Genomic DNA, 25548 nt, shown 5'->3' with positions numbered 1-25548 from the left:
CTGCAACAAAGGGAGACATCAACATATCCCTGGAATATTCACTCAAAAGGCTGCCTTGAAGCAAATAGTTCAAATTCCATCTATACTATCACTGTTCAGTCACCACACTCTAACAGCTAGAATTTCTCCAACCAAAGTTCTGGGTCCCGGTCTCCCCATTTTGTACTGAGTCTTTACATCAATAGGCATTGGAAGGAGCTGAAAACTAAGGCAGCATCTGGTTTGTGTATCTTTTTTTTTTTTTGTGGTACGCGGGCCTCTCACTGCTGCGGCCTCTCCCGCTGCAGAGCACAGGCTCCGGACTCGCAGGCCCAGTGGCCACGGCTCACGGGCCCAGCCGCTCCACGGCACGTGGGATCCTCCCAGACCGGGGCACGAACCCACGTCCCCTGCATCAGCAGGCGGACCCCCAACCACTGCGCCACCAGGGAAGCCCTGTGTATCATTTTTGACTCACTGTTTAAAGACACCAGAGGAACAATAAGAAGACCCTCTGAAAGAATGCCTAATTCCAGGCTTCTAGCTTCCAGCTATGTGCACCTCACACCTCAGGTCCCTCAGGGTCTCAGTTTTGACAAGGAGGAATTACCAGTCCTGAAGTGGTCATCGATGTTGCCGACAAATACAGCTTCATAATCCTCAGGCCTCTTCAGGTTGGGTGGTCTCTCCTTGGGATCTGAGCCATACTCTCCATTAAACCTCTTTTTGTTGCTTACAATTATTTTCTTCTTGCTGTCGCCCTCAAGAAGACGGATGAAGAGCTGTACCACCCGCAAAGCAGCTTCCCGGAATGGCACCACTATCAGCACCTGTGGAGGGAGTGATGGGCAGCCTTGGAGGGGCACGGGGAAGGAAGGACAGCTCGAGGTGAGCCTGCTGGGGACCTAAGGAGCCCTCTGTTCCACAGCCCCTGGCCAAGGACCACATCCGTGTCACCCCCTTTACACAGGACCTGGCTCAGTACTGAAGGCTGAGCATCTTTCCGACCCACAGCACCATGTCCTATGGACTTCAATCTCATGGCTCCTTGGGGTGGGGGGCGCAATTCTTAAGCAGAATGTAGAATTTTTTTTTTTTTTTTTTTTTTTTTGCGGTACGTGGGCCTCTCACTGTTGTGGCCTCTCCCGCTGCGGAGCACAGGCTCCGGACGCGCAGGCTCAGCGGCCATGGCTCACGGGCCCAGCCGCTCCGTGGCATGTGGGATCTTCCTGGTCCGGGGCACGAACCCGTGTCCCCTGCATCGGCAGGCGGACTCTCAACCACTGCGCCACCAGGGAAGCCCAGAAATACTTTTTGAGGTAAGTCAATGCCGTTAATAGAGGTGTCCATTAGCAAAAACCCAAGGGCATAAACACACAAAGCTCTTTGAGGACAAGAAATGTTACTCATTTCTGTCTCCCACAGAACTTAGTTCAGTATTTTGATCCGTAAGACCCAAGGAATATGCTGAACAAAGGAATTAGATGTATTGAGAATAAAGCTGGTAAGGAAAGGACTAAAGCATCATTACTTTTCTAGTACATTTCCTAGTACATTTTTCAGAAATGATGATAAAGGATTTCTGAAATAAGATGATATTTCAATGGGAAATATAGGATTCAGTTTTCCAAACATTTCCAAAAGTGCTTAATTTTAACTGTTGAGGAAAAAAACCAGAAGATGCTTAACAAATGATTATCTTCTAACTACCCTTGTGTAAACAATACAATCAATGGATATAACCCCAGTCAGATCAGGCAATTCACCAAATTCTGAATGTGATTCATGGGTAATCTACCTCATATTCTATTTTGCAATTCTAAATGGAAACAGATAATCTTATTACCCTGATGTTCAAGATTCTGAGGTAGTTTCTCAGAAAGGCAAGCACCACAGACAGAGGGGTGTAGTGATTCAGTTTGGTACAGTGCAGGGATGATGGATCAGTTTTGAAGAGGGCCAAGTTACTGTCCCGGCTGTCACACTAAGTAAGTGTCTAGGCTTTGGTTTCCCCAACTATCAAACAAGAGGGTTGGACTAAGAAATCTCTAAGAGCCATATCAGTATTAAAATCCTAAAATCCTATTAAGCCCAATGAGAAGAATCTAAGAAGATGAGGCTTCTTCAATACAGACACAGAGGCTAAGGGGTAAGGGGGTATGGGTGGCACAGTATCTAGCTCCAGGACATCATGAAAAATGTAGACAGAATTAAACGATGTAAGTTCCCAATCCACTGGAGCTTAGGCTTATGAGCCACATAAATGTAATCATCACTTTAAGCAGTAATAATGATACAATGCAAAAACAGGGATTTTGTTTTCCAAGGTTTACATATTTATGTGGCTTAGTGAAGAGAATCCTTGTTTCTAGTCCTGTCTCTGCTACTTTTTCCCTGGTTCTCTTTAGCAAGGTCCTCTACGAATCTGGGTCTGTGTCCACAGGTGTAATATGTAGGGACTGAATAAAAGGCTCCTTAAGGTCCCATCCAGCTCTGACAATCACAAAGAAGAGATTTATAGTGGAATGTTACTTATGTAGGACCAGGGTTTATCTTTAAGGAGCGAATTATCATGGAGGTACCTCCTACTCCAGTTTCCAGTTAGATCTACTGTTAGAGACAGTCCACTGAGCTGTCTGCAGCACTGCTGTGACATTACCTGGCCCATCTAATATGCTCATTCTTGGACTCATTCAATATTCCAATCATTAAAACATGTGAGAACCTGCTAAGTGCCAGGACCTATATGTTAGAGCCTTACAGCCTCCTTGAGGGCAAAGTTCTGCTGCTGCCACTCACCTTGGGCCTCGTTAGCCCTTGGTCCCTGAAGTCATCATCATCACCCACCCCAAGTTTCTGGCTTCGGCATCTGCTGTTGTTGGCAAGCACCTGGGCATTGGCTTTGAGAACGTGATTTATCACATGCAGGTGGTACACGTGGCGGATCTCTTTCCCATTCTTCAGGGCAGTCCTTTCTGGGTAGAACAGGTCCCGGTAAGAATTCATAATTAAGAAGAGCTCTTTCTGGAGGGGTGTGAAGGGGCTACTTGAATTTGGGGGACCAGAGAGGAACTGGCTGTTGGTCTTGATCCAGGTGGATTCCAGAGGCTTCTGGAGATGAAGTGACTTTAAGTCAATGTCCTTTGGGGGTTTAAAGGTTTCCAACTGTTGAAACCTGGATGAAAAGACAAGCTGGCCCAGGATGGGCCACTGTGGGAGAAATGATCAAGAACTAAGTTAGAAATGAATTATAGTACCTTACATTCATATAGTGCTTTATAATTTACCAAGGCCTTTCACAACTTACAGATCCTCTCACTTTATCCTCACAACAACCTTACAAGCTAAACACTATAATGCTCTTCTTGCAGTTTAGGGAATGCCGAGGTTCAGAGGTTATAGGATTCAGACAAACAGAGGAGAACAGAGCTAAGGGTTAGAGCCCAAGGTTTCTGACTTTAGAAACCTTGTGAGCTCTTCACTAGATCAGTGGGTCACAAACTGTCCTGTGGACCACACTGTAGGAAGTCAAAATTTACTCTAGACAAAAGAAAAGGGGGCCCAACGGTCAAATAACTTCGGTAACCACCACAAAACCTAATCCCCCTCAGGGAGAGTCACATGCAGATTGGACACTAAGGTTCTGCTGAGTCCTGTAGCAAGGACTCTGTTCCACTTCGTTTGATCCAGAGTTTTCCAAATTTACTTGGACATGGAACAAGGTTTTTGTTGTTGTTTTGGATTTTTTTTTTTCTTTTTGGAGACATATATTAGAATCGTAAAGAATAATATTTTGTGGAATACCAGTCTGGGAATTTTTGCACTGTAACAAAACTGCTGATCTTAGCAATAAAGAAAGGATGACCTCTGCAATAAAAAAGAATTAACTATTGATATATGCCAACAACTGGGATGAATCTCCAAGGAATTATGCTGCGTGAAAAAAGCCAACCTGTATGATTTTATTTATATAATGCTTTTGAAATAACAAAATTATAGAAATGGAGAACAGATTAGTGGTTACCAAGGGTTAGGAATGGGGGGAGGGAGGTGGGTGTGGTTATAAAATGGCACCAGGGAAGAGGAGGGATCTTTATGGTGCTGGAAATGCTCTGTATGTTGACTGTGGTGGTGGCCAGGGCAACCTACACGTGATAAAACAGTATAGAACTAAATAACACAAAGGAGCAGGAACAAAAGTGAGGAAATCTGAATAAGACAGGTAGGTTGTATCAGTGGAAATTTCCTACTTGTGATATTGTACTACAGTTTTGTAAGATGCTACCATTGGGGGAAACCGGGCAAAGGGCACATGGGATACCTTTGTATTATTTCTTACAACTGTATCTATAATTATTATCTCAATAAAAATTTCAATGAAACAAGGATGACCAATTGTTATGAATAGCATCAGTGGTGAAAAAAAAAATCACCGAAAAAAGAAGCAAAAACTGCTGCATACTGAATAATTTAGGTGTGAACTTATCTCAGATATTTCAAACAAATGAACAGCAGTAGCTACTGTTTGACTGAACACTTCGTACATATCTTCCAGTAAACTAAATTACTTTATTTTGATGCAGGCATTACTGTCCCCCTCTAACAGATGAGAACAGTGAAGATTAAAAAGGTAGATTAACTTGCCTTAGGTCATGAGATAGCCCCTTGCAGACGTTGGTCTAAACCCTGGTGTACCTGTCTCCAAAGCATTCTTATCTTATTGGTTCCCACCTTCCAGCTTCCCAGTGCCTTTTCTAGCTATGCCTGTGCCTTACTGGGCTCTTCCAGTCTTCCTCTGTCTTGCTCCCTATCAAGCCATCTGCCACGGGTGTGTATCATACATTCAGGGAGACCACTAAAACCCAAGACCACTGCTTTTCTCCATTTGTAACTGTGATGATGGAACAATGCTTACTTTTAGCTGGTGGGTAGTTTTGGGATTTGTGGCAACAGCCTGGATTTCTTTTTCTTTCAGTTCTTTGTTTACATGTTGTGCAAATGGATCTAATTCAGAAATAAAGAATATTAGAACACTTAGGGCAAATGACAGGGATTTTCCAGTCTTCCCCTGTGAATGACATCCTGTTTTCATGATGTTGACTCATCTTTTTCCCCATCAACTTTCCCCATCATTTATCCCAGTCCAGAGCTTAAAAGTTTCTGACAGGTCCATCTCCCTAAAGCATTTCTTTAATCACATTATTCCCCACCTCAAAAACCTTTGAAGAAACTTCTCGGTCTGAAATTCAACATACACCTCTAACCTACCTCTCTAATGTAATTTTTGAATTACATGGCTCTCAAATTCTTCTGCCACTGTGGCTTTCCTTCCTTTAACTGAAAATTCTATCCTCTTGTTCACCGCATTTCTATATATCCAAATAGTATCCGTTGAATGTTACCCCCTGACTCACAATAAATAACTATTTCCCAAGAGCCTACTGTGTCAGGCACAGTTCTGGCTCCAAAGAAGCCATCTCTGGTCCCCTATAGACAGTCATCACTTTCTCTCAAGTGCCCCACCCTGCCCTCAGTTATCCACACCAACACATATATGTGCATGTCCTACCTCACCTAACTAGACTGCAAGATCCCTGAGGGCAGGTTCCAGGTCTGATTTAACCTGCACTGGAAGACAAATGTAAATGCTCAACACTCAACTGAGGTGAACAAATGATCAAAATGGCAGGGTCAGTGCTCTGCACTGGCCACCCAACCTTCTCTTCCAGCCCCACTCATGTAAGAAGCAAAGTTAAATGACCCATTCAAAGACCCAGGTAGTAGAACTTCAAATGCAGTGCACCTTATATTAAGACCTAAGATAAAGGCGAACAATAGGAAATAAGAATTCTAGGTGATAATATATCAGTACAGACCAAACAACCAGAGAAACTTTAGGACAGTCAAGCCTCCTAATGTTTCCTCCAGGGTTTTTTTTTTTTTAAGTTTTTTTGAGTTCAGAATGCGGTTTTTGCCCAAATTCTACCTGCTACTTCTTCCTCTTGTCTAGAATAGCTAACAGAACCAAATGAGGATTAAAATTTCAACTTCAATGGCACAGCTGGTTGAAGAATGGCACTGGGACCAAAAAAGGCAGTTAGGACACAGAATGAGACCAACCTGACTTGCCCACCCAGGCACAGGCTAAGACACAGGACCTGAGAGACAGCAGAGCCCTGCCTCAGCCTACCACAGGCTTGTCTAAGTAACAGTCATGGGGACAGAGGCATGGCCCAGTGTTCTGTATCTTGACTTTGGCGATGACAATATAAATATACACATTTGTCAAAACTTATCAAATTATATACTTAAAATGGGTACACCTTGTTGAATGTAATTCACACCTCAATAAAGTTGATTTTAAAGTTAAATTAAAAAGTCACCTATGGGGACTTCCCCAGTGGCACAGTGGTTAAGAATCCGCCTGCCGGGCTTCCCTGGTGGCGCAGTGGTTGAGAGTCCACCTGCCGATGCAGGGGACATGGGTTTGTGCCCCGGTCTGGGAAGATCCCACATGCCGCGGAGCGGCTAGGCCTGTGAGCCACAACTACTGAGCCTGCGCGTAAAAAAAAAAAAAAAAAAAAAAAGAATCCGCCTGCTAATGCCGCGGAGCAACTAAGTCCGTGCGTCACAACTACAGAGCCTGCACTCTAGAGCCCGCGAGCCACAACTACTGAGCCCATGTGTCACAACTGCTGAAGCCCGCGTGCCTAGAGCCTGCGCTCCACAACAAGAGAAGCCACCACAGTGAGAAGCCCACGCACTGCCACAAAGACCCAATGCAGCCAAAAATAAAGAGAGAGACTGGGAAGACAGGGTGGAGCTTTCTGGCTTCTGAGGTGCTTCCTGGTAATAAGGACCAATCAGATTAGCCACTGCCAGGTCTCACAAATCTGTAAAAGTACTGCTCCAGTAAGGAAGAGCAAGTGAAGGATAGAGAGAAAAATGCAAAGTACTTTTCTCCTATTTCTCTCCCTTCCCTGCTTGGGGAAAAAAATCAGAAGTCTTCCCCTGACCCCAGCTGTGGATCGTGAGCTTTGAGGAACTGGCCTTCTCTGCTATCATTCTTCAACTATTTGTTCTCATGAACAGCCGCGCCCACTCGCAACACTGCCTAACCCTGAAAAACACAAAAGATCTTGGAGAAGCATTTCTTTCCAGCTCTACATCTAGCTGCTAAACTATCTGTTTCTATTACTGCTCATTCCAATAACAGGAGATTTAACAGGTATTAGACCACAACCACCCATACTAAGCACCAGCTGAATTCAAACAACATGAGCTGTGCTCTGACCTTGTGATGCTTTCAGAGAACAGTTGCCTCCTCTTTCCTCTTCGAGAAAGTTGGTTTCTAGGCTGAAGAGTGACTCATGTTTTGCATCTGTAAACTCCTCTGGGGATTCCTCTGATGTGCCAGGTGGCCCGTGCCCATCTTTTCCCTTAGGGTCAGCAGGTAAGGCCACATCTGCAGTTTTGATAAAACATTTTGTGAAATTATTTACTACTCATAAATATAATTACACTTTTGTTGACAAATGAAATCTAATTCCTTAGGCTATCATTTACTTTTAAGCAAATTCAGGTAGAAGACATAAGTTTCAAAATTGAGCTTGACTGCTGATCCGGTACATGTAAAGATGTTCAAATCAGCGTTGATATAACAAATAACTAGAAAAAATAATTTTGTCATTTCTATCGAAGGGGTACTAATTAAATTACCACATATTATTTACAATGGAATACTATGTGATCAAGCTAATGTGAACCCACAGTTACACACGTTATATTATTAAAGAAAAAAGTAACTTACAGAAATGTATGAGGCCATTATGCACATACACACAAATATATATTCACTCATATATCCATAAAAAAGTAGTCTGGAAGGTTCTATAAAATGTTAAAGGTGTTCATCCCAGGGTGGAGGAGATATACGTTAACTATATTACCCTCTTAAATTTTTACAGTAAATATATATTACTTTTATAATTTAAAAAACCAAACTTTTCATTTTTAAAAACCTAAAACATGAAAGAAAACTGGAAAACCAACAAAATTTAAAAAGTCCCTAAGTCTGAGGAAACGATTTTTTTATCCGAGTACAAGTGATGAATGAAAACACTAAGAATGGTGTGTGACACCTTAAGGTACAGAAAAAAATACAGTAAGGCAAATAGGCATTAAGATAATAGAATATAAAAAGTTACCCAGATATATTCAGACAATGGACTACTATTCCAGTAATAAAAAGAAATGAATTACTAATATGAACTACACGGATGAGTCACAACAACATGAGGAGCCAAAGAAGCCACATGCAAAAGGGTACTTATTGTATGCTTCCATTCGTATGAATTTCTAGAATAGGAAACACGAACACATAGTGAAAGAAAGCATGTCAGTGGTTGCCTGATGCCAGGCCTGGGAAACTGACTGTAAAAGGACAAGAAGGAACTTGTTGCAGGTATTGGAAGAGTTCTGTATCTTGACTTTGGCGATGACAATATAGATATACACATTTGTCAAAACTTATCAAATTACATACTTAAAATGGGTACACCTTGTTGAATGTAATTCATACTTCAATCAAGTTGATTTTAAAGTTAAATTAAAAAGTCACCTATGGGGACCTCCCTGGTGGCACAGTGCTTAAGAATTCGCCTGCTAATGCAGGGGACGTGGTTTCAAGCCCTAGTCTGGGAAGATCCCACATGCCACAGAGCAACTAAGCCCGTGCGCCACAACTACAGAGCCTGTGCTCTAGAGCCCGTGAGCCACAACTACTGAGCCCGTGTGCCACAACTACTGAAGCCCACGTGCCTAGAGCCCATGCTCCACAACAAGAGAAGCCACCACAGTGAGAAGCCGGCGCACTGCAACAAAGACACAATGCAGCCAAAAGTAAATAAATTAATAATAATTTTTTAAAAAAAAATAAGTCACCTAGATGTCTGAGCGAGACAGAGTTCCTTTAAGCTTTCAATCCCAGCTCTTCTCTGAAGCCTCCCCTCATGCACCCTGGCAGCATGTGACCACTCTGCATCTCTTTAACACCTTATATTTATCGGTTCCATTCAGATTTGATGCTTGAAAAGTTTTGTATATTTTATGTCCATCTTCCATTAAACTTGGTTCCTCTAAGGCAGGAACAATCATCTCTTTCATAAATTGAGACCATTACAAAAACAGAATTATGTTCCCTTTCCTCTCAATCAGGGGAATTTGAAGTAGGGTTGATGAAATCCTGGAAATCATAAGCAAAAAGGTCATTTCTGCATTTTTATGGCCAGAGGGTCCTGTGTTTTCATCAGATTCTTGAAGATATCACAGAGCCCAACAATGTTAAGAATCTCTGCTTTGAATCCATGTGCTTTCACCCAGCTCTATGGTACAAGGCACCCTGCCCCTGGGGCAATCTGTCTGTGGTCCCTGCAAAGATGATAAACCCACATCAAAGACACTTACTCTTCTGCATGTCAGTAGACTCTACTGCCATCTCTTCCTCCACAATGATGTCACTATCGCCATCTTCAAGATTCATTTCTGTCGCATCTATAACACTGTCTTCTTCCTCTTCCTCCTCCTCATCTTCCTTGGAAACATCCTTTAATGTGGCAAGTAGTCTGTTGTAACCAGAAACTTGTTCTGGTTCACTCTATGCTTCACTTTCAGAACTTGAAGTATCTATAAACTCTCTGACTAAAAGGAAAATGGGGATTTTAAAAACAAAAATTATATTGTTCTTGTTGCTACCCCACGACTATCATCAGGCCCACAGTGGAACCAAGTTCAGACTTTTCTAAATAAAAACTAGCTTTTCTGCAAATATGCGATCCTATCTATTCAACCAAACCTAGCACCAAATTTGTTTAAAACAGCTAATCTAGCTATGATTGTAGAAGCGCTTCCTCTTCTTTGAACTGCTAATGTTCCACATGGGAAGACAGCAAACTAAACACATGGAGCTTTAGTTATAAGGCGATCTAACCTATGTGTCAGACATTTGGCACCTTTAAAGGAGAAACAGGAAAACTTACAATAAAAAAGTGTACTTTATTTCTGAGTCTGTAGTAATAAAATAATAAGACCTTTGATGATTTTGCACTCTATTTTATGTTAAGCAAACATGACATTCCCTCTTAGGATTCACCAAGAGCCCTCTGGGAAGCCTCCTTAACAGGTTCTAACAGGCTAATCTCTCAGGACAGTTTCATACTCTATACTACATTAGTTATCACAATGGCAGTTTAACAGACATCTGCACTTAAAACTAAGCAATATTACTAAAATATAGCTTACATCTAAAATCAAAAAGAGTGGAAATGTAGCCAAACTTTATTACCATATATAATCTTAAAAGTAACAGTCCAGAATCTACTATCATAAAGAAGGTATAAAGCATTACCGGTTGACAAGTCTGTGGTTTTGCTTCCTTTCTGGAAACCCTGAGAAGAAACAGGCAATGTTAAACTTTAACTACTAGTATGTAGCAATTAGGAAAAGTCTAATGATACAACTTTAAATGAACATGGCAGACTATACCGTTATAAATACATTATATCTAGTGTCAAGTAAAAACTCCATATGCATTTGGACAGGTTTTGTAAGGATATGCCAAATAGATAATAAGAGACGAATGAAAAAGTCTAACAAGACCACATGACAAATACTACAGTCACACAGTAACAGGCTCTCATCCAAAAGATGGGAAATTTTGGCAAATAAAAGCCCTCGGGGTTCACCTTTTCTAGCAAATTTCTTAAGTAGACTATCCCTCTAACGGTTGATAAAGCAGCCCAAAGGGGTGGGATGAGCACTAAGATCATAACTGAGAGTCTGGACACTTACAGAGGAACCCACAACTACCCAAACATTAGTTTCCTCATGGTCATTGAATAGATAGGTGATGTCGAGGGTCCCAAGCAATTCTTTTTTAATTTTTTTTAACTTATTTAATTTCTTTATTTTTGCCTGCTATGGGTCTTCGTTGCTGCGCCCGGGCTTTCTCTAGTTGCGGCGAGCGGTGGCTTCTCTTGTTGCGGAGCAGGGGCTCTAGGCTCGCGGGCATCAGTAGTTGCACCATCCTGACTCAGTAGTTGTGGCTCGCGGGCTCTAGAGTGCAGGCTCAATAGTTGTGGCGCACGGGCTTACTTGCACCGCGGCATGTGGGATCTTCCCGGACCAGGGCTCGAACCCCTGTCCCCTCCGTTGGCAGGCGGATTCTTAACCACTGCGCCACCAGGGAAGCCCCCAAGCAATTCTTTAAAAACATATCAAACGAAAACAAGCTTATAAAATCTCTGCCCAGTCGCCACACAGGAGGCGTGCCGTCTAGCATAAAACTACAGGCTCAACAAAGGGTAGGAAGACCGGTGAAGAACCCCATCTCAGGCGGGAAGCCGCCAGGATCCCCGGGCGAGCTAGGCCGGCGCCGGGGCAGCGTGGGACGCGGCGGGAGCTGCCCTGTCACTACCCCCGGGGCACCGGCGGACCAAACGCGGGGACACGCGGGCTCCCACCGGGAAAGGACGCCGGCAGCGCCGGTCCCAGCCTTGCCTCTCCATACCTGTCATAGAAGGGATGCTGCTCGCCGAAAACCCTTAGATGCTTCTTCTGCTTTTTAGTTAGGGAGCTGAGCAGCTGGCTCTGGCTCCGGCTCCGGCTCCCGCGTTTGCCCATGGGAAGACGTCAAGTCAGCCAACCTCCAAGAGTCGCGTTTTTCACCTGCAAGTAGTCTCGTCAACCCACGCACGCAGGAGTGCCAACGGCGCTTTACGGCGGAAGCAGGGTGCCATAAAGCAGGCCCGCTTTACGTCGCGCTTGTACGACAGGCGTTAGAACTTCCTGTTTCCCATTCCGCCCCCTAGCGAGGCTCTTTGGAAGCACGTGCACGCCTGCGCAGCTTTTCTCTGAGCCCCGTAAGGCAGGCAGGCAGGGAGGCTTCGGGCTTCCCCAGGTGGGTAAATGGGTGGGTGTACTTTGTGCGTCTGTTCTGGCTGTGAGAATCAACCTGCATAAACGTGTAGTAACTGAGATGGTTGAATGCAGTGCCTTTATATTATGCCATAATACAAATACCAACTAACATTTAAGGCTGCCGGTGCATCTCAATTCATCCTCACAACAACAGTAAACAAATAGGCCTTGTTAATAAGCCTGATATTGGAGGTGAGAAAGCTGATGCTTACAAAAGGTTACATACACACTAGCAAGAGAGGAGATGGAAACCTAATTCTCTCTGATGCGACCACAGGCTTTTCCCACTAGGATCTGCCACATGCGTGTGCTATGTGAAGAATGGGGACGCAAGGCTGAGATTCCCGCCCTTACCCTACCCCCTCATTTTCTGAAAGGATTGCAAGGGCCCTTGGTAACAAATCTGTTCTGGCATTTTTCATGTTATAAAAGCAAAAACACATCCAGAGAGGTAAAGTGACTTTCCTAAATCACCCGGAGAGTCGATGTTAGAGAAAGCAGTAAAACTCAATAAAGTGTCTCAAAACTGAATTGGGGCAAATTGGGATGGAAAACTTTTAAAGGGTAAGTAACTTTTCTATATCTGGGTCGTGGTGGTGGTTACACCTTGTATACAATTACCAAAATTAATCAAACTGTACCTTTAAAATTGGTACATTTTAATGCAAGTAAATAATAACCTCAATAAACAAAGAGGTAAAAACAGCGCAACTAGACTTAATACTCTAGAGACAGGCAGAGTGTGCAGGGATACTTAAAAACCACAGGATAGGGCTTCCCTGGTGGCGCAGTGGTTGAGAGTCCGCCTGCCGATGCAGGGGACACGGGTTCGTGCCCCAGGTCTGGGAAGATCCCACATGCCGCGGAGCGGCTAAGCCCGTGAGCCATGGCCGCTGAGCCCGCGCGTCCGGATCCTGGGCTCCGCAAGGCTCCGCAACGGGAGAGGCCACAACAGTGAGAGGCCCGCGTACCGGAAAAACAAAACAAAACAAAAACCACAGGATAAACACAGAGACACTTTGTTTCTAATAGTAACTTACAATGTCAATCATAAACCACAGAATTCACCTGAATATTTAACGTAAAATAGGAGCCATCAAAGATAGTGTTCACGGCCTCTCCTATTAGACGAGCGTCTGTGAGAGAATTGGACCTTTGTCCAATACCATGTCACACCTATACAAGTCGCACTACAACTATTCAAATCCTAGTTTTGTCCTTCTGGGGACCATCTACTCCTAATTAGATTCTGGGAGCTTAGGGTGGGGGAGGGAGGCAAGGGGAGGGAGGATCAAGAAAATATGCAAACAGCAGGTGGTGCCAGCAGGTGGCCCAGCCAAGGAACCCAGAAACAAACACACAACTGTCTTCTGTCTCATTTCAAGAAAAAAAGTACAGTCACTTACGTAAACAAAAGGCTGCTTGCAAATGTCATCATACATACTAAGGCACTAACCACAGTATAACCTGGCTATGACAATAAAGTCATACAATGTTTTGTCTCCTCCCACCCTATTCCAAGTGCCCCAGCTTCCCTCCCCAGAGGCAACCAGTTTCTTGGTGTTCTTCCAGAGATCTGCTCTAAAAAGCTATACTCTTGAGCACTTGATGTGACTCTTTACTCTCTCCTGCTTTCCATGGCATTGTAGTCCTATGGACAGGTCTAGACTGTTCCCAGATTCAGACACAACTGTGCCCTAGCTCCACCCAAGTGGTCTCATCATTGGCTCACTGAGCCCGCTTCTGAAAATATTTATATTAGCCTTTGACAACATAAAAGGGGATGCCTTGTGAAATTTTAACCTGAGAGTTCGGAATTTAAACGTATTTTTCATGCCTCCAGTGAAAGTTCTCTTGGTAAAACCCACACAAAGAAGATGCATGTGCCAACTAGTGAAGGCCTGGGAAAATTGTAATAAAGGCAAAATTTGTTCCTCCCTTTCTTCTTCTCACGCTCAGCCCTTCCTTTTCCCTCCTGAAGGGTTTTCTTTGCCCTTTGTCCTCAGGGACTCAGTATTTTCAGGGGTAAAAACAATCCAGGAAATAATCTTTTATACTAGTTTGTAAAGAGAGGCTGATGAATTAATGTTACTTGGGTATTTTCAATTCGGGGAGACTCCCTAGGATAACGATCTCAAGGGGTGGGAGGGCGGTGGCTGTCCCTTAAGACAAGATGGTCAGAATATTCAGAAAAGTGTTAGTTTTTCTTTATTAAAAACTTTTTCTTTGGACAATTTCAAGTATATACAAAAGTAGACAAAACAGTATAATACACTCCCATGTTCCCATCCCTCGGCTTCAATGCAAGGCCATCTTGTTCCATTTATATGCCCACCCACTACCCCTAACTCCCGCCCCTGTATTATTTTTGAAGCAAATCCCAGACTGTATTTGTAAATATTTATTTCTGTAAATATTTATCTGTAAATATTTATTTCTAAATATCTAAAAGATAAGGGTTCTTTCTTTAACATAGCTACAATGGCACTATTTCACCTAAAAAAAAAAAAGATGATAACAATTATTTAATATCATCATGTAACCAGTCAGTATTCAGATTTCTGATTGTCTCATAAATGTCGTCTTTTTTTTTTTTTTTTACACTGTTAGTTGAACATGTTCTGCTGTTCTCTGTGTTTCTCGCGAATACATTGTGGGATTTAGAACTTTGATCAGATTTCATTATAGCTGATATTTTATACTTCCATCAGGAGGTGTATACCGTCTGGTTGTCTTTCATTTTGTGATGTTACCAGTCATTGGTAGTCAATGTCTAAATTCGTGAATTCATTAGAGGTCACATTCTAATTCTATCATGAGGTGATATTCTAATTCTATCATTTCTTCTTCACTTACTTGCTGGACTATTTCTATGAAAGCAAGCTTTTCCTTCCCCTAAATTTTGCTTACCCAGCGGTACTGTTTGTATAGGAAAAGCAGAAGAAATGCTTGATTCTCTCCCTTCATTTACTAATTTTCAACACAAGGAGTCAATTCACTGGATCTTCTAATGTTGACCAGTCAAGTTTTTTTTTTAATTTTTAGTATCATTATGAACTCATGGAATTATACAAATTGATGTGTTTTAATCCCTTGCAAATATTATGCTGTACATGATTGGAAAGAGCTTATTTGACATATAGTGATGTATTTGAAAAGACAAACTATGTCCTAATACAAACCACAGAAAGTAAACAGGAGTCTATCTGAGCTTCTCAACAGAGCAGGAATGGGAAGGTGGGGAAGGAGCACAATTTGAGGATACAGATCAGGTGCTGGGGAAGTTTGAGTTTTGAAATTTATGTGATAATATAAGTGGTAACAAGGGCACGTGTTCAAGATATGTTGACAGGGAGCCATAAATAATCCAAAGGTATGACTCTCTAATTATGAAAGCTCTGACACCTCAGCTACTGATTTGGGAAGATTCTGGGGAAGGTGTGTGTGCACCCACACATCTGTCTCCTCCTAGATGCCTCAAATCAGACAGTCTCCTCCACCACATGTATGCATACATGTCTGTATACACCCCAAAGCCATCCAGCCTCTTCCTGAGAGTGCTGGCAGAAATCAGTCTCTCGCTACCTGTATAATGAAATGAGCTTGTTTATTCATTAAAAAAAAATGTACGAAACACCATGTGCCAGGTGCTGTGCTAGTAGCTGAGGCTGGGGGAAAGAAGAAGATCCATTCCAGCCTCTTCAAGGAGCTCTCAGCCTCATCCAGGTATGGATAAGTATGCAGACTATTACGATACACTGTGATAAATGCTAAACTGATGGATGCTGGGTGCTAAGGAAGCAGCTCAGTCAGGGTTTTGGTGCTGCTGGGGGTTGGGGGCCGGGGGGGAGGGTCATCTGCTGCCTTTGAGCGTTTGTCAGCCTGTCACGTTCATTGAACATCGGTATTGAACTTGAGATTAATCTAGATTCTAGATTTTAGGCGGTATGAGTAGTTTCAGCTGACTTCATGAACAGCATGTGTGTGTGTTCAAGACAGGGTATGAGGGATATAGGGCAACAGGAAACTAGAGAGCTGGGTAGTCATCGGATTCCACAGCGTTTATTGTGTAAGGAGCAATGAGCTTTCTAGGTGGAGCATGTTTTAGATAACGAGATTATGTCTGAAAAGAGAAAAGCTTTGTAGTGCATTTCAATGCACTCTACATAACTTGAAAATGTAAAACACTATTATATATAGTGCCTACACTTTCTATTCATCTGTACCCAGAAGAACTATCCATTGTCAAACCCAGAGCCTGGCATAGAGTGACCTGTAATAATTATGTTTCCTCAAGCTTATCAGAGGTTGTTTTATATTAGGCGTAGCCTAAAACTGAAATATTTTATCAGATTATATTCATCTGACTGAGAACAAGGCTAAAATGCTACACTAGAGGGGATAAAGTTTTACCTCCCTCTCTCTAGTGGAATGTTGGTGTAACTACATTCTGTTTTTCACATTTTTCTTGCAGAGACTTAGCAGGCAAACCTTCATTCATTTATCAAACATTTTCTAAACAGTTACCATGTTCCTGTCATAATGTTAGGCATTAATGATTTAAAAAGCTCAGACCTCAGGCTTTCCCCTTGAAAGACCTCGTAGTCTAGTTGGGGGAGACAAAGCAATTAACACATAATTATGTTGTCATGGGCTAGATTAGAAGGGTGTCTACAAAGGGTTTTAGGAACCCAGAAGATAAAGAAGCTCCTCTTGCTGTGGAGGAGAGAGGAAAGGTCATGGGCAGTTGCACAGAGGATGCACTGAGTCAGGGTTTCCTGGGAAAGAAGGTTCCAAGAGAGGGAATAGCATGATCAAGGTGGAAAGATATGTTTGGAGAACTGTCTGTGGACCCTGTTGCTGAGGTGGGTGGCTGGGAGTAGAGAGGTTGGAGAGACGGACAGGTGAGGATTCAGCCCACTAAAGGCCTTGCATGCCTTGCTGGGGCATTGAGGCCCAATCCCATGTAAGGTGAGGAACCCTTAAAGGATTTCAAGCAAGGGGGTTATGTGAACCGATTTGGACTTCAGCGAAATCACGGTGATGTCTGTACGGGTGACAAGGACATTAAATCTTCCTTTCCGACGCCTTCCTGGAGCAGCCGATTCGCTACTGATGCTGCCCACCTCCAAAAGACTTTGGAGACTTTTTCATGTTTTTTTTTTTTTTTTTTTTTTTTTTTTCGGTATGCGGGCCTCTCACTGTTGTGGCCTCTCCCGTTACGGAGCACAGGCTCCGGACGCGCAGGCTCAGCGGCCATGGCTCACGGGCCCAGCCGCTTCGCGGCATATGGGATCTTCCCGGACTGGGGCACGAACCCGCGTCCCCTGCATCGGCAGGCGAACTCTCAACCACTGCGCCACCAGGGAAGCCCTTTTTCATGTTTTTACCAAAGGCTTCCTCCCACTTCTCAACATTTCTTGAAACTAGTATTTCAAGTCTCTCCTGATAGAATTATTCTCAGTTGAGACTGGAGGGAATTCACTTTGTGAAATCCACGCCATCCATGCTAGTTCCTGTGCGGGGCGTGGATACAACATGAGGGGATCATAGGGGCCAAGCTAATGGGCCCTGCTCCCCATCGCTGTTAACTGCTTCTGTTCTCCCTCCGTTCCTGTGGCTCAGAGACCCTTTTATCCATCTTGACAGATACTAAATGATCGTCTGGGTCAATGCTGCCTTAATGAGAACATTTGTGCATTCTCACAAGGTAAAGTTTCCTTCCCTGTCATTTTGATGACTGATAATGCTACTGTAAAGGTATTTGGTTTTTTGAAGCTCAGAGGGTATTAATATGTTGGAGCACTATGTAAACTTAAAGAAGTCATAAACAGCATTTATTACTTTGGTATATCAAAAAAAATAATATCAAGATCATTCAAATCACACATTAAATTTGAGGTTTCTATTAGACATCTAATTGAAGAGGTCCTGGAGGTAGTCAAATATGCATGCACATCTGGAATTCAGGGGAGAGTCCAGGATGCCCAAATGGGAGTGGTCAGCATATGAATGAGACTGAATGAGATCACGACGTGTAAATACAGAGAAGGAGCCTGAGAACTGAACCCTGGGGGCTTGTAAATTTCAGGGGTGGGGGGGGATGAGGAAGAACCAGCAAGGTGATGGAGAAGGAGAAGCCATTTGGGGAGCAGGAAAGCTGATATCTTCTCCCATTTACTGATCAATCCGTCTCAGGAAAGGCAGGTTTACAAAGGGCTTAAGACTGAGGGTATTGGACTCAGTTGGATCTGGATTCAAATCTCCATCACAGTAAGTACAAAATGAGTTTACACTTCATGTATGCCACTGGAACTAGTATAGGACCTGGAGGGTATTTGTTCAGTAGTCACTGATGGCGCATTACTGTACGCTGGGCATATATTGAGTGGCAAGGGAGTTTATGAGAAAGAATAAAACAGAGGCCCTGGTCTCAGGGAGCTCAGAGTCCTGAGGGAAGGAGGAGTCCTAGAAGCCGATGATTGTCCATGACATCAGAACATGATAAATTCCTGAATGAAAGTAAGAGCCATGCACCGAGAGAACAGAGGTGGAGTGATTAATCCAGCCTGCGATGGCCTGACTTAAATGTGATGGGTTTTTTTTTTTCTCATTCACCTTTTACATGCCACTTTGCCCATAAAATTCATGACTTTTCTGAGCACCACCAGTTAACCTACATGACAGTTTATGAGAATGCTTTTCTTTAGGAGAAAAGAAGTGGGGGGAAAATCCTCAGGATATAGACTACGATCCTACATTTAAAAAAATGAAGTTAAGAATTACCATCTTGAATGAAAGTGAATCTATAATTGCCTCTTAGCTCAAGTTGACAGCAGCTGCTATGTTCTCCCACTTTTGACTGTTAGCAAATCACTCCCTAGTGTGGTTCTCCCATCACAGGCTTAACTGCCCAGCCTGTTACATCTGGTGTGGGAGGCTTCAGTGATCTTAATCTTTTTCCTTGGGCGCTGATTTACCTTGCATTTTGGGGGCAGCTTTTCTTATTCAGATAGTGAAGCCCCAAGAATGTCAGCCTTTCCCATATTGAACAACCATACATTTCTCATGAAGAAGATTTCTAGCATCTTCTTGTGGTTTTTATTTCTCCTTGTTTTCCTCTCTGTGCATTTATTCTGACTAGAACTAAAAAATTTAGAAATAAAGTTTGCAGCTAAAGATGTCCTTCATGAGTTTACCATAAATTCTTGCACTGAAAATTCCACAAAGGCAGATTGTAAAGCTGCTTGTAAGTCAGTGTTGAAGGCGGACTACCTTCATTCTGCAGACTTAGAACTCCAGCTCTGCCTGAAGAGGGGATTTTGGAGCCAGATGAATGTTTGGATCATTGTGTCCTCCAATCCTAAAGTAACTGTACTGTAGTCTCTTTGATGGCTGGGGTGGATGACAGTGAATGTACCTTTGACAAGGCAGGAAAAGAGATGAGGGCAGCATGGGTAAGTGTTGAGCACTGTCAGCTGGGATCCAAGGAGGACATTCTCTTCAACCAGCCAGGAATATACCCAGGAACCAGTGTTTGTTCTTCCCAAAACAAAAAGACCATGAAGACTCATTAAAAGAAAATAAAATTAGACAAGTGTGTAGCCCTGATTCAAAAATGAAGAAAACACTAGCTTTTTCTCTTAGAAAAGATAGTGAAGGTTTATTTCCCTCAAAGGGTATATATTATTTGAAGAATAACTGCTCTTCAAAGTTGTCCCTGTACTTCAGCCTTTAACTAAAGGGACCAAGTCTCTTTTAAAGTTGGAATCCCAACGACACTGAGTACAATGGACTGAATATTTGTGTCCCCACGCCCCATTGCCAAATTCATATGTCGAAATCCTAACCCCCAATGTGATGGTAGCAGGAGCTGGGGCCTCTGGAAAGTGATTCGGTCATGAGGGTGGAGCCCTCATGAATGGGCTTAGTGCCCTTATGAAAAGGACTCCAGAGAGCAACCTCGTCTCTTCCACCATGGGAGGACACAGCAAGAAGATGGCCTTCTAAGAACTTAGAAGTTGGTCTTCACCAGGCACCAAATCTTCTTGGAATTCCCAGCCTCCATAACTGTGAGAAATAAATATCTGTTGTTTATAAGCCACCCAGTCTATGGTACTTTGTTATAGCAGCCCAAATGGACTAAGACACCAAGTTTCTCCATGAGTAGATTAGCAAGGAGTTCAGTCTTCCTTCTGGTTTGGCCAAGTCTCTCAATGATGTTGACCCAGTCCAAAGGGTCAGTCCTGGTTACATTCATCAGCAGTCACTGCTGAAGCCTGGCTGTGCTCCAGGGGGCAAGAGCAGACATTCTCCCCAGCCCTCCCTGTGCCCTCCCCAACTCCCCCCAATTTGTTATACTCAGTCTCAGGCATGCCACTAGCTCCCAGTGGTATAGCTCTTTAAGGTCCGAGTCTTTCACTTGATGAGTGCATGGCCATTTCCCTTGGCACACCCATAGTGTCAAGGCAGGTGGGTTGGAAGGAGGCTTCAGCATCAGCCTCATGCCATTCCCAGAGCCAACTCACCCCTATGATGGGCTCCAGGCCCTAGGTCACTACTGTCTTACGGTGAAGGTCATTTCAGTGGCCTTGTCACAACTGTCTGTCATTGAGCCTTGTCAGGACCCCTCTAGTTCATCTGACATGTTCTGGTGACTCTGAATCTCAAAGAGACTAGATCTACAAAGCTCAATGTGAGCCATTATGGTTGTTGAGCATCATTTGCTGTCTAAGCATAAGTTCCTATTAAATTAAACTGAGTGAAATGGGAAGGTGGGGAGGAGTTGACTCTGCCACTCGCAGATGAGTGTGTGTGTGTGTGTGTGTGTTTGTGTATGTTGTGGGGGGAGGAACAGGCTATAAAGACCTGAAAGCACATTCTACTGAGGTCCAGGACTCTAATTTTCCTTCTTGTGATTTCCTAAGAGAATCTAGGGTAGGACAATACCAAGGTGTTGAAAAAGGATTTGGGGTGAGAGGGAAATTTTATAACCTCTAGCCGTCATCAGAGTCAACTGTCTAAAATTCTTGAAACTTCAGCCAGTTTGGGCAGAGGCCTTGCACTGCCAGTAGTAAGAACATAGAGCACTTCTGTAAGTTTTTACAATCACGTAACAGGCCACATAAAAATCATACAGTAGGTATGCCAGGAAACCCAGAGAGAGCTGCTAAGAGCCCTGGGAATCCAGAGAGAGGCAGACATGCTTCTTTGGTCTATCACAAACATCAATTTTTCACAACCCAATAAGTAATGCTGAGTATCTCCTCTATGCTACACCTTTAGGGAATGGAATGCTCTGGTTCTTTCTGTGCAAGAGTTGATCACCTCCTTGGGGAAAGCAGAAGGATGCACTCCTAGAAATAAATAATTAAGACAACAGACTCTGGACAAGGCCCCTGGGCATGACCTTTAGCTACCCTGGTTACCACTGTATGACCAGCTACCTTCAGAAGGAAATGCTATATACCTCCCACATGGCCACTCTACATAGCAACAACCTGGTTCCTGGCATTAAGGAAGAGTTGGCTCCTAGTGGTCAGGGCATTTGGGTTGAGAAGTGAGATGGCAGCAGCTGGCACCCCTTCTGTCCGTTCCAGAGCTATGGTAGACCATTTACCAAAAGGCTTTACTCCAGGCTTTACCATTCATCAAGAAGGCACAGACATCTCCCAAGAGAGGGTGGCTACTGTGCCTGGAGAGCTGGGTGCCTTGTTGTAGTGAAAATCCATCTGAACAAATAAAAAGACAAGGCTAAGTCAGGGTAGGTGGGAGCAGACACGGGCTGGCAGGGACATCTACCCTCGTATTGGATTAGAAGAGGTTGGCCATCTCCTGGGAGAGTGAGGTAGGTATTTCTTACAAAAAGCAAAGCCCCCAGTTTCCTACAGGGCTATGAGCAAAAGTGCTGTTAATTATGTTAATTACAATAACAGAGCACTTCAGTTCTCAGGAGAACTTTTCATCTTCAAAGGGACTCCAGGATGGAGCATTACCGGTTGACATGAAAGTCTCTGGAGTTTCAGAACTGAAGTCTGAAGTCCGAGGGGGCCTAGCTGTGTGGGACAGGAAATGCCCAAGGAATTCTCTTGCTTCAGGGTGGGGAGCAGGTCAAGGCAGGGTTATGTGTCCAGAAACTGGCCCTTGCCTCCCTGAAATTGGAGAGGCAGGGGGATGGAGTGTCAGCCTCAGTCCAGTTCAACCAAGTCCTGCCCGCTATATTGGGGTTGCCAGATAAGTTCAGTTAAATTTGAATTTCAGATAAGCAAAAAGCTCACGGATGCACTAAACAATTATTTGTTACACACACACACACACACACACACACACACACACACACAGCCCCTGCGCAATCAGAGGCTGGGCTTCCTACCCAGACTCCTACCTGAGAGCTCAGCGAGTCAGGACGTGTTCCCCCAAAGCCACAGGGAACAGGTGCTCTCCAGACCTGCCCAGACCCAGTCTCTTTCCCACCCTCCTGTAGGAATGTGAGAAAGTCCTCCTTTCAGAGACTCAGGACTGGGCTGCTGGGCAGACAGTCCAGCCTTCCCAACTCCCTTATTTGCCTTGGATTTGGGGATGAAACAACCTCAGGGATGGAATGTCTCAAGCTTCCCTTCCCTCCCCCCTTTCCTTCTCCACACACTGATATGCACCCCACCACTCTGTAGCTTAAGGGAGAAGAAGCCCGTGGCCACCCACCCACCCCCATCACCCTGAACTACTGGAATAGAAATTCCTCTGTGACAAAACCCAGGGAGAAATGGTCCCTGGGCTGAGATGAGCTTTCTGCCTAGGCGGTGGAATCCAGGCCACCGGGACGGGTCTGGGCCTGAGGTAGAAACGCCTCCGGTTTCCCAGGCTGGGCGGGAAGGGAAGACAAGCTGGCACTTGCCACAGCACAGAATAGCAACTGGGAGTTGGCCATGCCTGCTCTGAGACAGCGAAACTCTTGGGGCCTCCAGACATTGAAGCACTTAGAGAGAGGTTCCCCGGCCCCTAAACCTCCAGATCCAGCCCCTGGGTTCAGTCAGTCAGGGTCAAGGACAGAGCATCTTGCCTTCTTCACGCCCCCAGGACAGACACATGGTCATGCACATTCACATCCTGGGATATTACTTCAGGCCCGTGGGCAAGATTAACATTCCAAAGCTTGGGTTCCCCTCCATGACCTAATGCAAAGGACACAGGGGCAGGCAGATCGGGCCTGACCAGCTTCCTACTCACCATTTACCAGCTGGTAATTTATCCATTTACCTTGGATAAGACTCTTTTAAAGATTAAATTTAAGAAAAATCCCCCGATGGACTTGAAAATAAATCCACTAAAGGAAAATGAATGTGTGCAAGATGAACTGACTGGCCAGCAATGTAGTGCATGGGGTTCTGGCACAGAAAGCAGTGCACTGAGCCGTGACTGTGCCTTCAAATACAAGCTTCTGGAAAGAGTCCAGAAATTGGTAAATTACTCTCAGAATTGTATAGAGGAACAACAGCTTTCCCCTGTGAATTGTAATAGTTGGCAAAACATGCTAGTGTTTCCTTCTCTCCTTATCCTTTCTGAATAAATTGAAAGTGTATGAATATATGAATAAAATGTGACACAGTTCATGGGCATCATTCAAATCATTCCCTGCCAATTATGGGAGTCTGTTGAACACTGAACAACAAATGTTTCTTGACTGACTAAACTATTGTCTGATTTGATGATGGGAGGAAGAGAGGAAGAAAGAGGGAAAGGAAGGAAGGATTGATTTTATGGCAACTGAGTAGATCTTAGCAGAAATCCTGACTCTGATTTTAATTAATTTATTTATTTATTTTTAGCTGTGTTGGGTCTTCGTTTCTGTGTGAGGGCTTTCTCTAGTTGTGGCAAGTGGGGACCACTCTTCATCGCGGTGCACAGGCCTCTCACTGTCGCAGCCTCTCTTGTTGCGGAGCACAGGCTCCAGATGTGCAGGCTCAGCAGTTGTGGCTCCTGGGCCCAGCTGCTCCACGGCATGTGGGATCTTCCCAGACCAGGGCTCGAACCCGTGTCCCCTGCTTTGGCAGGCAGATTCTCAACCACTGCGCCACCAGGGAAGCCCCTGACTCTAATTTTAGAAGCCTCAAACACTGATATTCTATTTCCCCAAATCCCCCTTCACTGGCTCTATTGTTTTCCCACCTCCTTTCCTTTCTTTCTTTTTTTAAAATTAATTTTTATTGGAGTAGAGTTGCTTCACAATGTTGTGTTAGTTTCTGCTGTACAGCCCACCTCCTTTCATTTCTATGTATGCAGCAGCCATGAGCAGTTCTGCTAATAATGTTTGTAAAAGAGTGAACTAGATCAGAAAAAGCCTTGTAGCTACCTGGTACCCCTAGGGATTTAGTCATCCAGGATCCCGGACAGCAAGATCTGGTGGGTCCTTGTTTGGATTTGAAAGACCCAGAAGAAACTGCTACTGCTAGCAACTCAACGTTTTACCGATGTCACTGTGCTGGGGAGGGACAGGTGGTGAGTGGGCTGCCTCATCTCTGATTCCTAGGTCTGAGTGAGATAAGAGAGGGAAAACAGTCCCAGAGAACGGCATCAGAAGTTTCCCAGGGGGGTGAAAATCAAGTGGAGCCACACACAGGACATCTGAGCCGTCCCCACCTCCTGGATAGGGGATAGGGGTTGGTGTAAGGGTCTGACGAAGAGCTGTTTCTACTCTTCTACTCTTAGTCTACCTTAATCCATCTTTCTTGCAAGACATTTTGTCTATTTCCAAGTTCAGAGATTTGAACTTGAACCTGAGTGTGGCCACTTCCCGTGTCATCTATTGTCCTCCATGAGCCTCAGTTTCCTCAAGCGTACAATACGAATACTAATAACTAACACATACATATACATTTAGCAAACATGTATGAACACCTACTGTGTGCCAGGCTCTGTGGCAAGTACTGAGAACACAGTGGAAATAAGACAAAGTCCCTGTCCTCCTGGAGCTTACTTATACTCCAGGCAGAAGCCCCCAGAGGGCAGCTCCTATGTGGGGTTTTATATACAATTGAAATTTTATACGTAATCAAAATTTTTTAAAAACTTGTTGCAAACATATAAAAAATTGGAAGATTTTATATAAAAATCTAGATTTCCCAGTGGCAAAACTGGGCCTGTCCTTCTGTACAGCAACCATCAGCCAGAACTCTGGCTGCTTCCTTTACAAGGAATGCATGCTTTCCAAGTAGACACAGTCCTCAACATTCCCGGACACTCTTACCTTGTTAAAGCTTAAACAATATTTTTGTTTACTTGTTTGTTTACCTGAAACCCTTCAATGTTCCCTCACTGTAAATAGGAGAAAGTCTAGCTCTTTGATATGACATTCCATTCAAGGCCTTCCAGATCTGTTTCCTGCCTAATGCATCCTATAAATGCTACACACCAGTAAACTGCAGTTTCCTGACCCTCCCATGTGGTACCTCTGAACCTGTGCAGTGCTATTTTCTTTGCCTAAAATGTCCTTTGTTTCTGCTTTTCTCTCCAGATAATTAATATTGACATTTAAGGGTCATCCTAAACACCTCCTTCTCCCTTTGTGCAGGCTTCCTGTGAGGAAATGCCCATAGG

At 43.9% G+C, this 25548-nt stretch overlaps 1 protein-coding gene and 1 pseudogene across 2 annotated transcripts in view; both read right to left on the bottom strand.

Annotated features, from left to right (window-relative positions):
- The window catches only part of LOC307070293 (interferon regulatory factor 6-like), a gene marked incomplete at its 5' end in the record, with an annotated part of 102622 nt that overhangs the window by 2743 nt on the left and 74331 nt on the right, over window positions 1-25548 (bottom strand). The window lies entirely within an intron of this gene.
- Window positions 518-11658, bottom strand: LOC307070294 (U3 small nucleolar RNA-associated protein 25 homolog; annotated as a pseudogene). Its single transcript has 7 exons — window positions 11546-11658; window positions 10385-10424; window positions 9445-9678; window positions 7274-7444; window positions 4895-4983; window positions 2779-3189; window positions 518-809 (listed from the first exon to the last, which is right to left on the bottom strand). The product of its transcript is annotated as a U3 small nucleolar RNA-associated protein 25 homolog (transcript).

The sequence above is a fragment of the Hyperoodon ampullatus genome (assembly GCF_949752795.1).
Source record: "Hyperoodon ampullatus genome assembly, chromosome: 2".
Lineage (NCBI taxonomy): Eukaryota > Metazoa > Chordata > Mammalia > Artiodactyla > Ziphiidae > Hyperoodon > Hyperoodon ampullatus.
Note: the sequence above shows the minus strand (reverse complement) of the source record. Positions and strands in the feature narration are given on the sequence as shown.